Source organism: Humulus lupulus, chromosome 7 (genome assembly GCF_963169125.1).
Source record: "Humulus lupulus chromosome 7, drHumLupu1.1, whole genome shotgun sequence".
Classification (NCBI taxonomy): domain Eukaryota; kingdom Viridiplantae; phylum Streptophyta; class Magnoliopsida; order Rosales; family Cannabaceae; genus Humulus; species Humulus lupulus.
The window spans coordinates 106,216,957-106,237,510 of record NC_084799.1 but is presented as its reverse complement, the minus strand read 5'-3'; positions in this window follow the sequence as shown (position 1 = coordinate 106,237,510).

Genomic DNA, 20,554 nt, shown 5'->3' with positions numbered 1-20,554 from the left:
GAACGGGGCGAGACGGCGACCTCCAAGGGGCCACCTGGCGGAGCTTAGGGCCTCCTTCTCTCGTGCCCTTTCTTCCAACATTTTTAACTCCCCCTTTTTTTGTGTAACCTATGCATGAGGTGCTTCCACCTTGAGACAATTTAACTTAATTTTATTTTTAATTGATTCTCTTTCTTGCCCCTTCGCATTTTGGTTACAATTTTTGAAAAACTTAGTTCGTGTTAATCTTTATCCATATTTCGATCTCTTTAAGAAGAACAACGATAGATAGATTTAAATCAACTTCTAAGTTTTATGACCTGGTTATATCCAGGAACTTAATTTGAAAAATTAGTTCGTGTTAACTTTTATCCATATCTCGAGCTCTTTAGGAAGAACAACGATCAATAGATTTAAATCAACTTCTAAGTTTTATGACCTGGTTATATCCAGGAACTTAATTTGAAAACTTAGTTCGTGTTAACTTTTATCCATATCTCGAGCTCTTTAGGAAGAACAACGATCAATAGATTTAAATCAACTTCTAAGTTTTATGACCTGGTTATATCCAGGAACTTAATTTGAAAACTTAGTTCGTGTTAACTTTTATCCATATCTCGAGCTCTTTAGGAAGAACAACGATCAATAGATTTAAATCAACTTTTAAGTTTTATGACCTGGTTATATCCAGGATAGGACTTAGTTCGCGTTAATCCTTACCAATATCTCGCATTTTTTAAGAAAAACCACGATCAATCGATATGAATCAACTTCTAAGTCATTAAGGTGACCTGGTTATATACAGGTACCATATGCCCCCCCAAGTAACTAGGAAAGGGTCTTTCGTGGTTACTTTAGATTACACTTGAAACATGTACAAATATAAACAAAAAGCTGATTCTAATTGCTTAATACATAAAAAATGGCCTTCTAGGTCTTACAAGTGAATCATTGATAGTATTTCTTTAAATGGATGGCGTTCCAAGTCCGCGGGACTGCCCCTCCATCAAGCCGAGCTAACTTATAAGATCCTTCCTTAATGACCTCGATGACTTGATATGGTCCTTCCCAGTTTGGTCCCAAGACTCCATCTTTGGGGTCCTTACCGGCTAAGAAAACTCTCCTTAGGACCAGGTCGCCAACGCTAAAGGCGCGCCTTTTGACTTTGGAGAGTGATCTTTTGCTGATAATGGGCAAGCTGGAGTTGCGAATATTCTCGCCTTTCATCAACTAAGTCAAGGGAACTGCACAGTAGCTCGTGGTTGCGGTCCTGGTCATAAGACTGGACCCTATGCGAAAGCACCTTAATTTCCATGGGGAGGACTGCCTCACTCCCAAAGGTTAGGAGAAAGGAGTATGACCCGTAGGAGTCCGATGCGAGGTCTGGTATGCCCATAGGACCTGGGGGAGCTGTTCTGGCCAGACCCCCTTCGCTTCATCTAATCTATTCTTGAGGCTCGCCTTTAGTGTCATGTTGACAGCTTCGACCTGGCCATTCGCCTGAGGATAGGCCACGGAGGAGAAACTTTTCACAATTCTGTACCTTTCACAAAACTCGGTGAACAGGTCGCTGTCGAACTGAGTGCCATTATCAGAAACGATCTTCTTGGGCAGGCCGAATCGGCAAACAATGCTTTTCACAACGAAGTTAAGCACTTTTTTTGGACGTTATCGTCGCCAAAGGTTCTGCCTTGGCCCACTTCGTAAAGTAGTCGACGGCTACCACGGCGTAACGAACCCCGCCTTTTCCAATAGGGAGGGCGCCCACCAAGTCGATCCCCCAAACAGCGAACGGCCATGGGGACGAGATCATCTTCAGCATGACTGGAGGAGCTCGGGCAACTGCGGCGAATCGCTGGCACTTGTCGCATTTTTTCACGTATGAAATCGAGTCTTTGGACAATGTTGGCCAGTAATATCCTTGCCTCAGGACCTTTAAGGCTAGGCTCTGCCCCCCAGTGTGGTCTCTGCAAAAACCCTCATGTACCTCCTGAAGGATGGCCTTTGCTTCGCCTGGGAGAACGCATCGCAGGAGAGGTAGGGAATGCCCTCGTCGGTATAACACTCCATCTACCATCGTATACCTGGGAGCTTGATACAGGACTTGTCGTGCATCATTACCTCCTTCAGGCAGCTTTCCCTTGATGAGATACTCAAGGATGGGGGTCATCCAGGTTGGCCTGGCATCGATCATCTCGACCTCCGTCCTGACATCTTCTATGCTTGGTTTTTCCAAGAATTCTATTGGAACTAACCCCAAGGTCTCCGTTTCCCCAGAGGTGGCGAGCTTGGCAAGAGCATTTGCGTTAGCATTCTGCTCCCGTGGTATCTGTTCAATCAAGCCTTGCCTAAACGCGAATAACTCACCTTTTACCTTTGCCAGATAGGCGGCCATCCTGGGGCCACGTGCTTGATACTCGCCCAGAACCTGGTTCACCATGAGCTGGGAGTCACTGAAGCACTGGACGGAGTTCGCCTTAAGCTCCTGAGCTATCCTCAGCCCGGCCAGCAAAGCTTTGTATTCGGCCTCGTTGTTGGAGGCCTTGAATCCGAATCTCAGGGCCGAGTGGAATCTATGTCCCTCGGGGGATATCAAAATGATTCCAGCTCCGGAACCATTCTCGTTGGATGAACCATCTACAAAGATTCTCCACGACGCCTGGGGCGAGGTGACTTGAGGTGAGTCCTCTGCGGGATCCTCCTGGAATCCTGTGCACTCTGCCATAAAATCGGCTAGGGCCTGACTTTTTATAGCAGTTCGCGGAGTGTACAAAATCTCGAACTGACTGAGTTCGATTGCCCACTTTAACAAATGACCCGATGCTTCAGGTTTTTGCAAAACCTGCCTTAAAGGCTGATCGGTCATGACGTGTATTGAGTGGGACTGGAAGTACGACCTGAGCTTTCGCGAGGCCGTGATAAGGCAGAACACCAATTTCTCCATCAACGGGTACCAGGATTCAGCCCCGAGAAGTCTCTTGCTGATGTAGTAGACTGGTCTCTGAACTCGGTCTTCTTCCCGGACTAATACGGCACTGGCTGCATCCTCAGTGACAGCCAGGTAGAGAAAAAAATGCTCTCCTGCCTTTGGTTTGGATAGTACGGGTGTCTTGGCCAGATGTGCCTTCAGGTCGAGGAATGCGCTTTCACACTCTTCTGTCCATTCGAACTTCTTGTTTCCCTGAAGCAGGTTGTAGAATGGCAAACACTTATCGGTGGACTTGGAAATAAACTGATTGAGGGCCGCCACTCTTCCTGTCAGGCCTTGGACATCTTTTCACGACCTGGGCGAGGGAAGCTCGAGCAGTGATCTGATCTTGTCGGGGTTTGCCTCGATTCCTCGGGTATTGACAATGAACCCCAGGAACTTCCCTGATGCGACACCAAAAGTGCACTTCTGTAGTTTAAGCCTCATGCCATACTCCCGTAGTATCTTGAAACATTCTTCCAGGTCGGAAACATGGTTATCGGTGGTCTTTGACTTGACTAGCATGTCATCGACGTACACTTCCATGTTTTTTCAGATCTGGTCTGCGAACATTCTATTTACTAACCTTTGGTAGGTAGCTCCGGCGTTCTTCAGCCTGAACGACATGACCTTGTAACAATAAACGTTAGTCGGGGTCATGAAACTGGTGTGCTCCTGATCCGTCGGATTCATGGCGATCTGATTGTAGCCCGAGTACGCGTCCATAAATGACATGAGCTCGTGCCCCGCCGTGGCATCTACCATCTGGTCAATCCTTGGCAGTGGAAAACAATCCTTGGGGCAGGCTTTATTCAGGTCGGAGAAGTCTATACATGTCCGCCATTTTTCGTTGGGCTTCGGGACCAGCACGGGGTTGGCGACCCATATTGGAAACTTGGCTTCACGGATAAAGCCACATTTTTTGAGCCGGGCTACCTCTTCCTCCAAGGCTTCAGCCCGGGTTGTTCCTAGGCGTCTTTGCTTCTGGGACTTGGCAAGAATGCTTTTATCCAGATGAAGTGTATGCATGATAACACAAGGGCTGATTCCCACCATGTCCTCATGGGACCATGTAAACACATCCAGGTTATCCCGCAGAAATCTGACCAGCTCCGCCTTCCTCTCGCCGCAGAGGTTTTTCCCGAGCTTGACCGTCCGTGATGGATTCTGCGGATCAATGTTCACTTCCTCGAGCTCCTCAATAGCCTGTAGCTCGGATCTGTCCTCACCTATTCGGGGGTCAATATCCTCACTTAAGACAACATTTTCCCCTTCGGCGCTTTGAGGTTTTTCAATCTCAGGATCAGCTAAGGGTTCCTGAGATTCCTCTTCACCTTTTTGGATGGCCATTGCCAGCTGCCCGGGTTTAGATTTTCCCTTCATGGAAATGCTGTAACAAACCCTGGCAGCGAGCTGATCGCCATGGACAGTGCATATTCCCGTGGAAGTGACGGCCTCAAATTCCATGAGCGTAGGTCGTCCCAAAATTGTGTTGTACGCAGCGGTGCAGTCAATGACCACGAACTCGAGGAGTTTCGAGACTATTCGAGGTCCTTCTACCAAGGTGATCACCAGCTTGATTGTCCCTATGGCCGCTGATCCTTCTCCCGAAAAACCATATAACATCATGGAGGTCGCCTTCAGCTCGGCGATGGTCAAACCCATCTTCTCTAACGTGGATCGGAATAGGAGGTTCACCGAGCTCCCGTTGTCGATCAGCACCCTCCTCACTCTCCGATTAGCGAGCTGAGCTGCCATGACCAAAGGGTCATTGTGAGGGAACTGGACATGGCCCGCATCTTCCTCCGTAAAAATGTTCGGTTGCTTCTCCAATCGCTGCTGCTTCGGCAGGCGCTGCTCCGAGATGAACTCCACTCCGTTATGCGCCTTCAGCTCGTTCATGTATCTCTTATGGGCACCCCTACTTGTGCCAGCCAAATGCGGTCCTCCAAAGATGGTGGATATCTCCCCTCCAACCAAGGGAGGAGGGACGTCCTGATCTATTCGAGACCCGGGCTGACTGGCCGGGACTTCTGGAGTGGGTCGACCTGCTGGGACTCTATTCCGCGCGTATTGAGCCAATGGGCCAGCTTGGATGAGGGTCTCGATCTCATCCTTTAGATGTCTACAATCATCGGTGTTGTGGCCAACATCGTTGTGAAAGCGGTAAAACTTGGAGGTGTCTCTCTTCCCCTTTTGGTGCCTCAACGGCTCGGGCCCTTCTAGGGGTGGTGAGTAGAATTAGCTTGGAAAATGTTCTCCCTAGACTGGGTGAGCTCTGTGTAAGTAGCGTAGACAAGCTTAAACTTGTATACGGGCTTATTCTTCTTTTGGTCGTGCTGGTTGCCTTCACCATTTCCCTTTCTTTTGCCTCCACCGAGCTGGTTGTTCTGTGTGATGTTTTGGGTCGCAGCCACGACCTCCGTCCCCACTCCAGCGGGCTGATCAGGGGCCTGGCTGGTTCCTGCAGCTGAGGCCTTAGCTTCCTCCAAGTTTATCCATTCCTGGGCCCTGTTAAGGAATTCGTTAACCGAGCTGACTCCCTTTCTTTGTATGTCTTTCCAGAGATCCCCTTCGACGAGGATTCCGGTTCTCATGGCCATGAGCTTGGAGCTATCATCCGCGTCTCTGGCCCGAGCAGCGACGTTCGCAAATCTGCTCAGGTAGGCCTTCAGAGTTTCGCCGGGCTGCTGCCTCACGTTAGCCAAAGAGTCGGCCTGAACGCGGGCAGCCTGGGAGGCTCGGAATGCCCCCTTGAAATCTGCCGAGAAAGTCTTCCAGGAGCTGATTGATTGTCTTTTACCTTGCTTGAACCACTGCCTGGCAGGTCCAGTTAGTGTGGAAGGAAAGATTAGACACCTCAGCTCGGGGCCAATGTTATGGGCCATCATCAGGGTGTTAAACATCCCTAGGTGATCTGAAGGGTCTCCGTCTCCATTGAACTTACAGGTGCGGCATACAGAAACCAGGTGGGTAAGCCGTTGCTGCTATGCTGGGGGCAAAGAGCTCCATCTCGTCCCCAGAATCATATTCATCTTTTTCTTTTTCTGACAGGAGCTTCCTCATCAACTCCTCCATCTGGGCCAGGCGCTCGAGGGTTTGGTCCTGGTGTCCTTGGTTATTCCAGGGCTGTTCAACAGCTCCGGATCCATTGTACATATTTGGTGGGTTATTGCCCCTCCTATCTTGAGATAGGTTATTTGGGGCATTCCCTTCGTTACGTACTTCGGACAGGGCCCCCCCTGAGCGAGCATGGCTGTCTCCTCCTACCTGCTCCCCTCTATGGGAGTTAAGGCGATCCCGCAGATTGCCTCCCCGAGCGGCTTGTGGGCTTTGTGCCGAACTTAGGCGCTGACGCAGGTCTCCGCTAGAAAGGCCACTCCGGTGACTTCCGGTCCAGTAGCTCCTGCTAGAGAGGCTTGGAGCTCGCCTTTGGTGCTGAGGACCTGGGCTTTCCCTTGATGCCCTGCTACGCCAGGAATGTCCAGCTGATGGTGGGTCTCTCCTGCTACTTCCGTAGGCTGGAATATCTCGGACGGGCCGAGGAGGAGATGGATATCTGATTAGAGATGGAGGATGCCTGACTGGAGAGGCGATCCTGGTTCCATCTGGACGGATCAAGTTCGGTGGGGGCCTTTCGGCCCTGCCAACCGGCTGGTCCCGAGCCTGGCGATCTGGACGAGGCGCAGGACGGTTGTTGGGGACGGGCTGATGCCACGAGCCCTCCCCGGATCTCCTTCGGGAATTTCCTTGAGCTCCCCTGGGCGCTCTCGAGGATGGTTGGGAGCTAGGAGTCGACGTTCTGACCGAACGGATGTATTGCTGTTGCCTGGCTCCAGGCACTTCTTCAAAGTTTGCCTCTCGATGGTGTGATGAAGGAGTGGAGTTGGCTATCAGAAATCTGTCCGAACGACTATGCCTGGATCGGTTACCCCGGCGAGACTTAGTAGCCTCGCCTTGCCTCTCTCCGACGTTAGCGTCGGTTGTGAGAGGGGGTAGTCGGGCCAGCGCATCCTTGATATGTTGCCTAGCTATTGCTACCTGGCTCCTCAGCTGAGCATTCTCCATCTCCACCGCAGTGTAATAACACGGGTTTGGATTAGGTGGCCGGGGCGCCGAACTTCCGGTGTCATCTTGGCCTGCCGACTGCTTTTCTGGCCGCTGCTGGGCTTCAAGAACTTGTTCACCAAGGATGGCAGTATGATGAGCCTCCTGCCCATCATGCTGCCCTGTCTCATTACCGTGCCTGGATCGAGTAGTCACCATAGTTGGATGTCTGCAACAGCACTAATCGAACTTGCTCTCAATGAAAGCACCAAACTGTTGACGCGGTTCTTCGCCAACAGGAAATTAAGAAAAGAAGAGAAAGGGATTAGTGCTAATGTTGAACCGAAACAGATGTAGGATCTTAGAAAATGAAGGGTGATTCAAGACACGTTTTTTTGAGTGGTTCAAAGGTTAAAATCCTTGTACTCCACTAGTCAATATTATTGCTATATACTGGATATTTGATTACAGGGTATTTCTTACAAGAGAGAATCCAACCCCCATCAACTCCCAAGGTCTCCATATTTCTAGAAGAAGGCACCTGGGAGTTGGTAAGAAGGTCATCCCGTGACCTTCTTACCTATCATGTCAATTCTGTGACATTCATGATTAATTCCTAAACCTGACACATAAGTGTGGTCAAATCAATAGGTAAGGAGATAATGGGCCGCACGGCCCAACCCAGTTGTGGGTATCTGAATACGCACGTTCCTGCTGCGTGTCCGAGAAGTCAGGGATATATCAAACACGTGATGTCTGATATATGCACGTTTACCTTGTGTGGTTGAATTTATAAAGGGTCATAGCCTCCAACCCCAGCTCGTACTACGATCTGGGTACTTAACTCGACCTTCGACCTTCAGAGCCCGGACTCCCTCCTTAAGTTACCAGAGGCGAACCCTCAGGTTACCTCGAGCTAAGGAGGTATGATCTTATGACGGCAGCTCCGGTTTTGAGGATGTCCACGAGATAATCATGATTAAGCCACAGCTCAACTCGCTAATCAGCCCATGGGAAAATCAGGGCGTACAGAGACCAATACTTGACTCGGGGTGAGTCAAAGGGTATTTTTGGTATTTAGTACATTACCGGGTTATTGGGTAATGGGAATGAATAGTTGAGGATATATTTGGAGTTAGTGAGATCAGGATGGAATTATAGGGATTTTGACTATTTTACCCCCGGGGACATTTTTGGAGTACCCCGAGCCTTAGGATATGCTTAAGGTTACTTAAGCTCGAAGTAACCTAATAGAAACAAAAAGTATGTTGAAACACTTTTTCTCTGTCTCGTTCTCTTTTTGACATTCAATAACATTTCAAAGGAAACTCGAGTTTTAGGGCTCAGATTCAAGCAATGTTAGAGTCATAACGATTCTAGGGGAGATTAGAAGCTTGATAGACAGAGGATTTAGCAGAAAAATGACATAATCAGAGGTAATTTAAGCTTTGAATTTCTGAGTTTCCGTTTCCTTAAGTTTCTTAAGCTTTGATAGGATTTTTACGATTTGGTGAGTGTTTGAATTGTTTGAAACTTGGGTTTTGGTGGTTTTGGGTTGCTAAGTTGATTGGGAACTTTGTTTCTGGGATTTGGATATGTTTGGATAGGTTTATGGAGGGATTTGATATGAGAAAAATGGAGGAAAAATCTGAGTTCCAGGTCGAGTCGCGACCCTGTTCTTGGGCGTCGCGGCTCAAGTTGGACAAAAAAGATGAAGCAAGGCTGCTGGGCTATTTGAACCGCGGTGCCTTTTAGGAGCGCTGTGGCACTGGTCCAGTCACAGAGGGCCTTGGGCCTCTGACTTGAGCAGGCCGCGACTCAAGTGCTTGGGGCTGTGGCTCAAAATAGAAATTGTGGCCAAAATTGGTTTTTAGTGACGAGAACTAAAACCTAAGGGCTCAAGATCGATTCTACTACTCAGTTTAGTAGAATTCAAGGTCCCAAAGGCTAGGACTTGGTCTGGAAGCCTTTATTTACTCGTTATTTACAGGATTCTATATTATGGTTGTGACTGTTATATTATTTTATAATACAATGTTTTAGATTAAATAAATGTGACAAAGAGTGTCACATATTGTAACATTAATTGAGAGTTACAATATTTATATATATATGTGAATATCCAAATGTGGATGCTCAAATTCCACCAAGGGAAAATATGGAGGTTTACCCTCATTAGCCCAGGCAATCCAAGCGACCCCGTATTTTTCCCCACAACCCATGTCTCATAGGAGGCCTTAATGAAGATGCCTCGAGAGACCCGAGAGCCTTGCCATGCGAGGGTACCCAACATGCACGAGTACCTGCCAAGGCCACAAGGGTCTCACTATACACGGCCGTCCATGACTCGCGTCCGTATGGCAACTTGGCTGCGCACCCTAGCCATGCACGCGAGGCCCCGCCTCGCGTCACCCGTGCGCACCCGAGTGTCACACGCGAGGCCCCGCCTCGCCTCATCCACACGCACCCGAGTGTCCCACGCAAGGCCCCGCCTCGCCTCGTCCGCGCGCACCCGAGTGTCCCACGTGAGGCCCCGCCTTGCCTCGTCCGCGCGCACTTGAGTGCCCCACGTGAGGCCTCGCCTCGCCTCGTCCGCGCGCACCTAAGTGTCCCACGCAAGGACCCGCCTCGTCTCATCCGCGCGCACTCGAGTGCCCCACGTGAGGCCCCGCCTCACCTCGTCCGCGCGCACCCGAGTACCCCACGTGAGGCCCCGCCTCGCCTCGTCCGCGCGCGCCCGAGTGTCCCACACGAGGCCCCACCTTGCCTCATCCGCGTGCACCCGAGGGGCCACGGAGGCCTCGCCATCACCTTGCCCCGCGCATCAGCCGAGCCAAGGGCCTCGCGAGAGATGCCCCCACCTCAGCTCGTCATATCCGTGCCACTAGGGGTCGCGTACATAGTGGGCCTCGTTGGAGGGTCCTAATCTCTCCCCTTGAGATAGGTGCTGGTGGTGGGACACCACCCACACTTTGGGTCTAATAAGAGGTAAGATCATGGACCTCTTCAACGCACCCTTAAGGACGAAGTGGGGAAGCCTCATAATGATTCATGCAAAGTTAGAAGGAGTCAGAGTATGGACACAAGGCACACACCAGACAAGTAGTGGGAGTACTAGGAGAGAGGACATGGCCTGCATGCTTCCAACCGGATGTCAGAATCGACACCGCTACCACCTGCACCACTCCTCTGACATTCCTACGGTCGAGTATTGGAGACATCCTCATGGTACCTGGCCATGTACTAGTATCAACACCACTACCTCTGAAACCACTCTCCTGACAGTGTACTTGTGTACCACTTGGTCCCTTGGACCATCATGTATCCAGGGCCATTAGAGCCCACTATAAAATGAACCCCAATTCCACATGGAAGGGGGTTGGAAAAATTACTGTAGCATTGAACCATAATCAATACAAACTGATTTCACCATTTTTCTTCTGCAATTATCCTTGGAGTTCCTACTTAGATTTCTGAAGCTTTTCTTTTGATAATCTCTACGTTGTAATTTTTCTAACTTAACTTAGTTGACGAGTTCTCACCGTCAACACCAAATATGTAACATATTTGGTGTTACAAAATCAATCACAAATTTATAACTTCCAAATATTACCCAATAATGTGTAGATTGTATGTTAGATTGGATTTCATAAAGCCATGATGAAATATGACTGTTGGAGACATGTTTTTAACTCTCATTAAGTGTTTGGAGGTTACAAAATCAGGTGGGAAAGGATTTGGGACGTTTTGTAACGTTTTGGCAAAATGACTTTTTTGTGCTGAAAATAGCCTATGGCTACGGCCACTGACATTCCCTGGCCGCGGCTTGGGGGATAGAGGCCAGTGGCCGTGGCCACTAATAGTCCGGGCAGTGGCTAGTGAGGCTGACAACCAACTTGTTTTTTCAGTTTTTTCCAATTTGAACAATTCTAACATCCCAAGTAACTCCCAAATCTCCATTTTAATTCCATAAACATCCAATTAAACATTGGTAACAACCATGGGGGTTGGTGGAATTTGAAATTCAAAGGGGTATGTCAAACTCTATAAATAGGATCCTAATGCTCACTTGTAAGACACGCCATTTTCCATCCACAAAACACTTGGCTGGAAAATACACCATAGAGGCTTGATAATTCCAGAGAGCTATTTCCTAGAGAGATCCCTTAGTGCATAGAGAATAGGGGGAAATAAGCTTTTGGACAAAGGTTTTGAACCTTGTTCAAGTTCGTGATCCCCACTACTCTACACTTTGGTTGTGTGAGAGTTTGTGTTTTTCATTGATTTTTCATTATTTTGTTCTTATTTACTTGTATTATCATTGTTTTGAGTTTGTAATCCTCTTCTTCTAAATTCTTCTATTTACTTGTATTTTGAGCAATTGAGTTGTAATATTTCTTTAATCAATATTATCTTGTCTATTGTATTTTTTGCATAGATTAGTATTTTGGTTTTTCCATATTTCCATTGAGTATAATATATATTCTCTAACAGTGACTAGGTTATCGCTAGGGGCTTGGAACTGGGATCGTGCTCGAGGGTCGTTCATCTTAACCTGTGCTTGGACTAAAGGTAAGAAAGCTGCACTCGATATGTGATACATGTGATTATGGCTTGGCCCAAATTATTGAACAGGAATATGGATAGGGCATGAATGCCTGAGAATGTGCATGATTATGATTATGCTTGTGATTATTGATTAAGCATGTTGAATGCTTTGTATTTGGATATTTGATATATGATATATGTCTGTCTGCATTACCTGATTGAGAAAGGTTTGACTTATGAGTTAAGGACGCCAATCGTGCACTAAGCGTTGGTAAAAAATCATTGACTTATGAGTCAAGGGCGGCAATAGCGCGTTAAGCGCTGTTTTTTTTTTGTTAGGCTAACCAATAGCACATCATATGCTTGTCTGTCCTACTGGTCAAAAATCATTGACTTATAGGTCAATGGCAGTAATGATGTGCTGAGCGCTGGTCGATATGGTTATGCTTAATCAAGAGCGTGACATATGCTTGATCAACCTATTGGTCGTGGAAAACTCAGCGCTAGGTAAGCTGCGCCAGCTTCAAGACTGGTTATACAGAGGATAGGGCAAAAGGCCCTGGGGTGACTCATTAGTCCCATATCCTAGGGCGCCGAGCCCCAGTATGATTTATTAATCATGTATTAGGGTGTTGAGCAACAATATGATTCCATAATCATGTTTTTTGGGCATTGGACCCTGATATGATTCATTGATCATTTATCTTGGGCTATTGGCCCCATATGACATTGTAGTCATTTATATGAATGGTATGCATGCATGAGTAGGGTCATCACTGATAGGCATGCTTATTATAATTTGGTAATATGTTATTAATTGTTTTATGAGCATGTTTAAGTTTTCTCGCTGAGCCTTGGCTCACGGGTGCTATATGGTCCAGGTAAGGGGAAAAGAAAGCTAGACCATCCTTGAGTTGGAGAGCTTAGGTGACAATGTGTACATATGCGGCTGCTCGACCACCACGGTGGGGGTTTCTCAGAGGAACTAGGGTCAAACCCTATTTTGTTGCTTAGGTCGGCTAGTTGTAACTTTTTAATTGTAATTAATCTTTTTGAATGTAGTTTGGGATCCCATGTACGGAAGTAAATGTTTTTAGTGAAACGGTTGTACCTTTTGACCAAAAATTTTAACCCTTAACCATTAATCACGTTTAGCTACATAGTTATGGCCAAATGACTCGTTTAGCGAGTTTAGCACTATTCAATATACATAGTGTAAGGGTTCCTGAGTAGTAGGGCATTACATCCATACCTTGAGGACAGACCCGGGGCGTGGTCTCACTTGGAGACATCCATGTCTGGCCAGATCATAGTAGGAAACCTCACTAGTGGTCGAGGAGCTTAATTGCTCCTCTAATGAATGCCATGTGTCCTTTGGTGAAAACACGGACAACATTTTCCCCACAAGTCTTCACTTTTCTTCAGACAGTGGAGACTTAAACTGAGAGGAGTAATTCGAAAGGTCTTCGAGAGGAGACACTTGGGATTTTCATGGCGTCACACTCTTGGAAAAGGTAGTGCCACGTGTCGACTCCTTATTGTTGGGCCCATAAATCTGTGCTATTAACGAGGAGTCCAGTCCACGGCCCAAAATGTCTAATCCGTACCCTATGTGTCCTTTCACCCCATACCTGAGGCGTCATTTCCCCATGCTAATGATCACGATCCACGCCTCTTTGATTCTGACCGTTGGATTACTCTCGAGTGCCTATGTCATAGGTAATCAACGGTTGGGGTGGAGTTGCTTCCACCCCAAGATGTTCGAGTATAAAACTTCGAGAACCGCCTCCCAGAAATCACTTTTAGCATTCGAAATTCAAAAACCCCTGAACCTTCAAAACTTCTCCTCCATTATCTGAGTTCTCGACGCTTTGGAAGATTGGCGAGAATCATCCTACTTCTGGTCAGACGACAAACAATTTTTTTTAAGTTTGGACTCACTTTTGCACATACAAGCGCTTCATCTCGAGTAAGTTTTACTTCTCCGTCTCATGTTTGGATTTAAGTTTATTTTTCAATTTTATTGAGATTTTTAGGTGCATGCCTAGGATTTAAAATTTTTGGCACTTCGGAGGTCATTTTGACCTTTTTGAAACATTTTTGGGCACATTTTGAAGTTAAAAATGATCGAAATGACCCCTTATGCTCAGTTTGCAACTTTTCACATTTTTGGACATTCGACTGAAATCTGGAATATTCCTAGATTCTGAAGATGTTCATAGTTTCTGGTAGTGCTCTCCGGCGACCATCTTTTGGCCTTGAGGACACTACAGTCCCTTAGAATTTTTTCTTCTTTCTCCTCTTCACAAGCAGTAGTCTAAGGGTGTAACGGCCCAAATTTACTAATGAGGCTTAAGGGCCTTGATTAGTGGGTCGGGAGGGAATAATTGGAATATATGTGGTTTAATGATTTAAAAGCATGTTGTATGGCTATTTGAATATTTGAGATGCATGACTATGTGTATTAGTACGCATGTAGGCCCTGATTAGGTTAGAAAGGGCATAATTGTAATTTTGGCCCGTTGAGGGCATAACTGTATATATATGTGACAATTTTTAGGACCACATTATTATGTGGATATATTTGTGATCTTTGATTTGAGACGATCCTAGTGAGCAGGTTAGCGAAAAAGTCACGGTGAGGATTTATACCCGGCTCGGGGCGAGCCTGGGGGTATAAATGGGAATTTAGAGAATATATTGGGGTCTATTTTGACATCGAGGAATATAATTGGTGATTAATTAGGTATTGGGAAGTAAGCGGAAAATATTAGAGACAATTGAGGAATTAGCGGGAATTGGGTAAAATGACCAAAATGCCCCTAAGTGGATTAAAGGATTTAGAATTAAAGGGGAGGGTATTGTGGTCATTTGGCATATAAAGATAGGCATAACTGAGGCTTTATGCTCAGTGGAGTTTGTAGAATGAAGTAGAAGTCTGAGAAAAGAAAGAAAAAGAAAGAAAGAAAAGAAGGGAAAGAAAAGGGAAAGAAGAGCAGGCCATTTTTTCAAGGTCGGTCTAGGTTTTCTTCAACAGTTCTTGAGGTATTTTGGAGCAGAAACCCAGGCGAAGCCAGAGTAAGCCTGAGGCAAGAGTTCTTGGTCTGGCTTAAAGATTTGGCAAGGGTTTAGCAAGAATAAGCCATTTAGTAGAGGTAAGCCTTTGAAGTTTCTTCAGTTTTTGGTTTTGGTATTGAACTATGGTGTCTAAGCTGAATTTGGTGGGACCTCTAGGGAATTCAATCCAGGGGTTTGAGGAGGATTAAGCCAAGGAGGTGTAGAAGCTGACCTAAGGTCAAATCCCCATTGAAGGTATGAAATTCTAAGCTGTAAATTCTGAGGTTTTGACTGCTGTGCTGAAGTTTATGAGTTTGAGGTTCAACCATGGTGAATTATGAGATTAGGGGTGCATATGATTGGGTTTTATGTATTTGGGATGCTTGGGATGAGTGGAGTGTGTTGATAAGCTTGTTTTTAAGTTTGGTTGAAGATTGGAAAAGTTTTGGTAAGGGTTGGCTCGGGGAAATCGTAGGAAGGAAAAATGCAGGGGTGCTGGTTCTGTGACTCGCGCTACAGCGCTAGCCTTTGGGCACTGTAGCGCTAGGCTTGGTTGTCTGGGGGATTTTGGTTGTGCTTGTAGCGCTGTAGCACCCTCCAGAGAGCGCTGTAGCGCTACCCTGCTCCCAGAAGAGGGTTTTTGAGTTATTTTCAAGGGTTTTTGCCCGGGGGTTCGGGGTTCGATTCCACCACCCCGTTTGGTGGAATTAGAGCTTCCCGAGGGCTCGGGATTGGTCCCGAGGCTAGGTTTTGGACTTGAGGTTTGGTGATGATTTTGACCTATGGTTGTGATTAGGTGTGCGCTAGGGCTTAAGGGGGATCGTGCTCAAGGATCAAGTGAGCAAAACTAGTGAGTTTAAAGGTAAGAAAACTACACTCGGTATTTTTTTTGTGATGGGACTAAGTGCTCCTGATACCTGTATAATGTCAATGATGGTATTATGCCATGGGACATGTGATAGACATCCTAAGGGTGCCGTATACAATATTTGCGCACAGGGCGCGGCTTGGCCACTGGTAGCCGAGGACAACTTAATAATCACTGAGCTCGGTTTAAGCGGGCCAGAGTCAGTGGGATAAACAGAGGGTGCGGCCTAAGGGCGCTAACCCTAGTTATCATTTGTAAATTGGTGATTGATATGAGTTGATAGGTTTAGTATGCTGAATACTTGATTATCATGAATGCTTATATGATTGAGAACATGCCTATGTTTTATGAGATATTGGATTGTCTGTTGATTGCTTATGCTCTGTTATTGGGTTTTCTTGATGGGACTTGGCTCATGGGTGCTACGTGGTGCAGGTAAAGGCAAAGGAAAGTTGGACCAACCCTAAGGTGGAGGGCTGCAGGGCAGAATGTACATAATCAACTATTCAGTCGCCATGGCCGAGGAGTGGATCAAGACAGGGATTGCTTAACTGTCTATTTTGCCTTAGTATGACTAATACTGTAATTAAATCTCGAATCTTTTGTAAATGGTTTTAATTCTGTTAATTTTGGGATCCCGTGTAAATAGAAAATGTTTATTTATAAGAAATGCAGCTTTTGAGAACAAAATCTTTTAACCCTAGTTCCATTATAGTTTCGGTAACACGTTTTTAATTAAATGGCTTGATTAGCAAGTCTGGCACTTTTATAGTCACACAGTGTAGCGGTCTTGGCTATCCAGGGCGTTACAAAAGGGTTCTCATTTTTTGCCTATATTTCTTCGGGCCATGACGCTAACTGCTTGGTTTCTTATTTCAGATGTCCGAGGAGCATGAACAACCACACCAGCAAGCATTCTACGCGTTCGACTCCGAGATAACAGAGATGGCCTGGGAGGGGAAAGTGAGTGGCGGAGAGTAGTCAAGCTCTCATGGTAAGGGAAAACCACTCGCAGCAGTAGAGAGGCCCCTTCGACACGGCCTCTCGGAGGAAGAGGTGAACATTGGTCCCCTGCCATCGGACAAAACTTATACCGCCACGGGTGTCGAGGTGGAGGTGACCCCCAAAAAGCTCAGACACCAAGGAGCTTTGGAGATGATTACAACCCACCACGTGGAGTACACCAGTGCGATGTGGGTGCACCCATCTTGGGAGGGTGAGAGAGCGCATGAGAGCGTCCATGGCCTCGAGGCCTGAAGCGCATCTCATCTCCAAGCTGGTGCAGCTTTGCCATTGCACCAATACTATGTCGACTTTTTGAAGTTTATCGGCATAGCCCCATTCCAGCTATCCCCGAATGGATATTGGGTGCTAGCTGTGTTACGCCCATAAGGTAGGTTATGTCTGCCACATACTCGTAATTCCAGGGTTTACGAGTATGTTAGGCTCTTGACCAAATGAATTAAATAAAATGATACTAGGAAATACATAAAAATTAAAATTTTTTATATAAACTTATTAATAGAAATTATTACACGTATGAATACTTTAAATTTAATGTAGCAATATGAAAAACCCTAAACCACTATTGCATTGCTACTGAGTCCATGCTCCACAAGTTGCTCAACATCTAAAGCCACACCTGGAAAAATGTTGGAAAATAACTTAATGAGCTAACACTCAGTAAGTAAATCTCATGCATACACATACACAATAATGTCGTGAGTTTGAAGTGCACATATACTAATATACTGACTTATATACTTATGCATTTCATTTATTGCTCATGCACTTTCAAACTTTACTTTTATGCTCTTTCTTTTACTTTCACATTTTTATGGGCCCAATTTCACTTGTACACACTGTTTGATTCGGCCAGTGCCTGCAGGGCTTGTTACACATATCATATAAAATCCCATGGGTTCTCCTCCGGCTAGCCATCATCACAGCTAGGCTCATCATAACTGTAATGCCCCGAATTCTCCGATGTGTTTTACGGCGTGAATAGTAGGCCGGGAGGGCCATACTTGCTTAATTATGTTATTAATTGATAAACGCATGCATATGTTGATTATATTATGATATGATGTGAAATGCATGCATGTGAGTCCATATTTCTAATTACAGGGGTGTGATGGTAATTTGGCCCGTTGTGGGTAAATTGTTTATTTGCACGCATGTTGGTAATATAATTTGAGACCACATTATGATGTGGGTTTGCTCGAGCCATTTGGCATGAGACGATCAAGGAATGTTAATTATCGGTTTGGTCATAACAGGCTTAAGCTCGGGGCTCGGGGTGAGTCTCGGGGTGTTTTAATGACTAGAGTGTTACCGGGCATTAAAGGGTAACGAGATGTGAATTATTGGTGTTTGAGTATATTGAGATTAACAGGAATTGGGAAGCGTTAATTATCATTAACGGTGTAGGTGGAAAATGCCAAAATTACCCTTGAAGTGGTTTTAGAAGCCTTAAATGACCTAGGGGCATTTAGGTCATTTGGCTAGGATATATATGGTTTTAGATGGCTGTAGAAACTGTATAAAACATAGCAAAAACAGAGAGTGAACTTTCTCCTTCCCGTGCATCCATTTCCTTCTTTCCTTCTTTGGTGTTTTGAGCTCAAAGGGTGGAATCAAGCTAGGAGATCAAGGGGCTGAGGTTTTAGACTTAGTTCAGCCATTGGAGAAGGTTCAATTCCAGGTTTGAGGTAAGCTTTGTCCATTAACTTTATGGTTTATCCCTGTTTTTATGTTAGTTTTCAGCTTGTGTTTTTATGGAGGATTGTTGGAATTGATGGAAGTTTTAATTGGGGTTTGTCTTGGGTTTTGCTAAGGGTGTGATATAGAACAAGTTTAGGGATTTTATTGGAGGTTTGGGTGGTGTTTAAACTGGGTTTGATGGGTTGGTTCCAAGAGAAATCGTAGGGGAAGAAAAACAGGGGTTTTGGCTGAACTGGGGGTTGCGCCGCAGCATGGCCAGGGAGAGCCGCGACCCTTGGGGAAAGCTGAGTTTGGGCGCCTCTGTTTGAGGGGCGGGCTGCGACATGGCCAAGGAGGGCCGCGACCCTTAGTGGCCTTTTGGCCAGAAATGGCTTTTTGGCTCGGGGATGCAAGTCTAAGGCCCCGAAGTTGAACCTACTACCCGGTTGAGTAGTGTTTGGTGTCCCGGAGGTTAGGTTTTGGTTTGGGGACCTTTTATTGTTCATTTTATTGATGGAATCCCATAATTGGTCATGACCAGGTAACCGCTAAAGGACCAAAAGTTTGATCGTTCTCAGGGTCATTCTTTTATTCATTCTAGCTCGAACCAGAGGTAAGAAAACTGCACCCCAAGTGTGACATGCATGGATACTCGTGAGGCATGTTGGTTGTGTAATATGGACATGGATTGAATTAGAATGTTGGGCATATGTTGCTCACTTGTGCATGGTACTAACTTATTAGTCAGGTTTGGCAAAGTTGCTAGTATCAACTGTGAAGTTGTGACTCATTAGTCACGTTCGGCAGTGGCACTGGGCACTGGTCACGCTGCACTGACTCATCAGTCAGAATTGGCAAAGGTGTTAGTATCAACTGTGAAGCTATGACTTATTAGTCAGGTTCGGCAGTGATACTGGACACTGGTCACCTAGCGCTGACTCATTAGTCAGAACGGCCATAGCGTGGATCATGCAAGCCAATAGAGATTAGATCTAATCGACTATTAGCATTGAATGGCTCAAAGAGCATTAATGCCAGACCGACCCCGAGGGTCGATGAATGAAATAAGCACTTGGAGGCTAGTGGCTTACCTAGCAGCCACTCTCCCTCTTGAACCATGTGGTGTTCACTCACTTGTTTAAAAGCTTTATGCTCAGTGTGATTATAATGATAATCATTTGATAATGTTTATATAAAGTGTTATGTTTTCTTGCTGGGCTTTGGCTCATGGGTGCTATGTGGTGCAGGTAAAGGGAAAGAAAAGCTCACCTAGCCTTGAGTGGAGAGCTGATGTGGTGATGTGTACATATGCGGCCGCTTGACCACCACGGCCAAGGAGTTCTCAGAGGAACTAGGGGGTTTACCTTATTTTTGCCGCTTAGGTCGGCGGAATTGTAAATTTAAAACAGTAATGACCATTTTGTACTGAGAACCACTTGTAAATGTTTTGTTTAGTTCTGCAGAGCAGTTTGTAATGAAAATCTTCATTTCCTTTTTATTGGTTTTATACCTTAACCTATTAATTACACTTAGAGCACGTTTTTGACCAAAGGACTCAGGTAGTGAGTCAAATTTCCGGTCCACCGTTCACCGTAACTGTTCTGGGGTAGCCAGGGCGTTACAATAACACTCATTTCATTGTTGCCATAGCTGCCATACTTATTACACATATGGAGGAGAAAGATGGGAACACGGCAAACAAATCTGAATGGTCAACTCTGACCTAGCCCACACTGGTGGGCAGCCACTATAAGCCTTAAAGACCTCTGTCTTCTTGACTAAACTTACTTGATTGCTTCATTGAAACAGTGGCACCTTTTTTTTAAACATCTTATTATCACTTCGCTTAAGCCTCGTGTCATTAAAATGTTTAACTTTACATAAGACTTTTCAAGGCATTTCATAACTTTTCTCATATTCATATGCATGGTCTTATATCACATAACTGTACATGCCATGCATATGCTGATGCTGAAATGCCAATGTTCATGTTCATGATTCACGTTTGATGGTATTCAATCAAGGCATTGTATCACATCTTATATAACTCAAAACATCTTTAGTCATAATACATGAAACTTTGGGTTAGTGGCATTGTTATACCTTAACGTAGAGCTATGGCTCATGTCTAAGGTTTCCAGCCTAAGAACTTAAGGCTTCATATATCATAACATGTAACAAAATCATGAACATAGAAGGTAATCCACGTATTCATCAACATGAGAACACATACTTCCACATAACTCATATCAAACTTAACCAATTAAGAAAACTTTTACATATCATGAAACTCGTCTATTATATATCATATAATCCATTATGATATACACACCACATATAACTTGTACAACCATTCATAACATACTCATCATATGCATCATCAT